The following is a 3,028-nucleotide window of genomic DNA, read 5'->3' on the forward strand; positions in this document are numbered from 1 at the left end:
GGTCTGGAACCAGCTTCCAAGAGAAGTGGTGCAGGCTCCTACCCTGGGGGTGTTTAAGAGGAGGTTAGATGAACATCTTGCTGGGGACATTTGAACCCAGTACTCTTTCCTGCCATGGCAGGGGGTCGGACTAGATGATCTGCTCAGGTCCCTTCCGACCCTAGAAACTATCACAACTACGCAGCTCTGCTTCCTAGGAGTTCTCATTAGTGAGACTGCATTAAAGCCAACCATGCCTTGGATGCATCACAACACTGGGTTTCCTGAAGTCACAGCTTGCCAAAGTCAACCCTGGCTTCCAGGTGGAGCGGTGGTAGCAGCAGGACTTCTGCACCTCCCAGAGATGCAAGAACAGCAACCAGTGCTTCCTTCTCCCTCCCCAGAGCAGCTGCAGGGGCTCCTCTTGTTGACCTCCTCTACTTTTCTCCAGTCACTTCAGGAGGAACAAAGAGCAAATTTTACCTCTAAGCTACCTGCTTTGGCATGTGGGTAGGACAGACAACACTCTGCACCCCCTGCCACATATATAGGCTTAGTAGGATTCAATTTTTTATCGATAGACATCATTAATAAACATCGATTCCACCTGTCACTCACAGGCCAATAGAAATATTTTTGATAATCATATTGAAAAATATTTTTCCGTCAGTAAGCATCAAAATTTGCATAAAGGAGACGCAAAAAAGAAATCTGGATGGAGGTAAGGAAATTGGGTAGGGAGCACTGCACGTGTGCGTGTGCACACACTGTGCCTGCTGCAGACATGGGGGGGCTATGCCGATAAGGCTGTGCTGGGAAGGGGACATTGCAGAGGCAGGGCTGGTAGCAACCAGGAGCATGGTACTGCCAGCCACCTGCTCTGCCCAAGTCTTGGCCTCTGCCCAGATGCCAGCAGGGGCAGAGGCCAAACTCCTGCCAAACCTGGCCTGGCTTCTGTGGGAATTTGTCTCCTGCTCTGATCACACAGGGCCTGGGCTGGGCTCCACAGGAGTTTGACCCCTGCCCTGGCTGGGACCTAGGCACAATGAGTGGCCAGTGACACTGGGCTCCCAGGTGCTACCAACCCTACCTGCCTCTCCAACCTCCCCTCTGAGTCCGGCCGTATCAGCATGGCCCCAGCTTCTGCAGCAGCCCCACGTGCAGGGGCGGGTGCGGGTCCTCTGAATTCCAGAAGATACAGCTTTGTTGATGAGGATGGCTACTGGCTGCTTGCATAAATGTATGCTTTACTGATTTATGGATTTTCTTTTTATATTACTAAATTGTCTGCCCCCATCACAAGCCCTAATTTCATGCAATCTTGAAAATGTCAATCGATAAAAAGCAAAACAAATGCTTGAAAATAACCATCAATTTTAGCTGTCAACATTTAAAAAAATTGAATTCTGCCAAGCCTATGTATATACAATGGCCTTTGCTGCCATGGCATCTGCAACCACCCAGGAACAGATGTAGAAGGCAAAATTAACCTCAGGCCTCCTATATTCAGGCAGCATGACTCCATTGCCTAACCTTGGGTCATGTTTTCAAGCTTCTCCATCAACCAGGAGAACTAGAAACATGTGCAAGCCCAGATCCTGACATCATCTCATAACGCCAGGAACTGAGGCCCTAGGCGTAGGTGAATAGAGTCTATGCCTTAAACCTATTGAAGAAACAGTCCTATCACAATACACAGTGTTATTATGAACAGTTCCTATCACCTCTCTATAATACTCGAGCAACAAGCTGGTTAGGAAAAGGTAACAGAATTTAGCTAAAAAACACCCCCTACCTCTGTACTGGTTTGAAAATCAACTCTGATTTCAAGGCACAATGTACCCCAGCTTCTCTTACAGACAGACTGCTTGACTGTTCGTTGTACCTAACCTCACTCCTTACATTAGCCCCAGCATTGTTTCTACATTGTGCCGTAACTGTGTCTGAAACACAATGGGAAAAACGGGCTTCTGGATCCATCAGTCGTATCTGACTCTATTAACAGCTTATGTACAGTGTGCGTCAGGACGGTCCAGCTTCCGATGGCTGGGGCGGCGCACTGCATAGACAGCTCCAGAGCAAGCCTTTGTCCCCCAGGCCACGTGGCTCCCATCCCTGGCACTGCACCACACACCGGCGTGAGCGCTGTGCACCTGTATAGGCACCACCCCTCCGCTGCCGCACATGGGCACATCCACTCCCTGCTGCACCGTGTCCTCGCCCCCTGCCCATGCATGGCATGGTCCCAGCCACCAAGGCGGAGGCAGGAGGAGTTGCTACTGCAGCCAGCGCAAGAGGAGCAGCAGCAGCAGCTCAGGAGGCCCTGGAGGCTGCAACTTAAGCCCTCAGCTCACATGCCACCAGCTGGCAGCCCTGATATGCACCATTTCCCCTGAATTAGAGTTAATTCATTTGCTTATATGCATGTATGAAAAAGTACTTACACTTTCATTTTTATAAACTCTCAGCATAAAGGACATGTGCTATGTTAAACAGCCAGATTCCAGCTGTTGGAAATCAGCACAACTCTGACGTTAAAGGATCTAGCCGGATCAAGAACAGCAGCAGTGACCTGGCCCACACAGCTCATGCTTCTTGCCTCATAAGCAGGTAGGAAAGCAAAATGCAAGGTTTGTTGAAACCACTGTTTTTACCAACAAGTTTCGCAAGAAGCATTGAAACATGCAGCTTTGCTTTCAGCTGTGCGCCACATTACCACCAGAAAACATCTCTTCCTCTTGCTGGAACTCTTCCTGCTATGATTTATAGAGCGAAACACTCTCCCTTCTTTGCTGCTGTTATAAAAACAAAAACTGTAAAAAAATAAAATATTCAACACCATGCTGCGAATCGCTGATGGGCAGCTTGCAGAAAATGAAAGAAGAGCTGTCTTAGCCATGAGCAGTACTGGAAATGTGTCTGGGGAAAAAAGTAGGACAGACTCCAGAGTGAGTAGAGGAATTTCATAGATTTCATAGACATCAGGGCTGGAAGGGACCTCGGGAGATCATCGAGTCCAGCCCCCTGCCCAAAGGGCAGGAAGTCAGCT

Source organism: Crocodylus porosus, unplaced genomic scaffold (genome assembly GCF_001723895.1).
Source record: "Crocodylus porosus isolate Cpor-Errol unplaced genomic scaffold, CroPor_comp1, whole genome shotgun sequence".
NCBI lineage: Eukaryota > Metazoa > Chordata > Crocodylia > Crocodylidae > Crocodylus > Crocodylus porosus.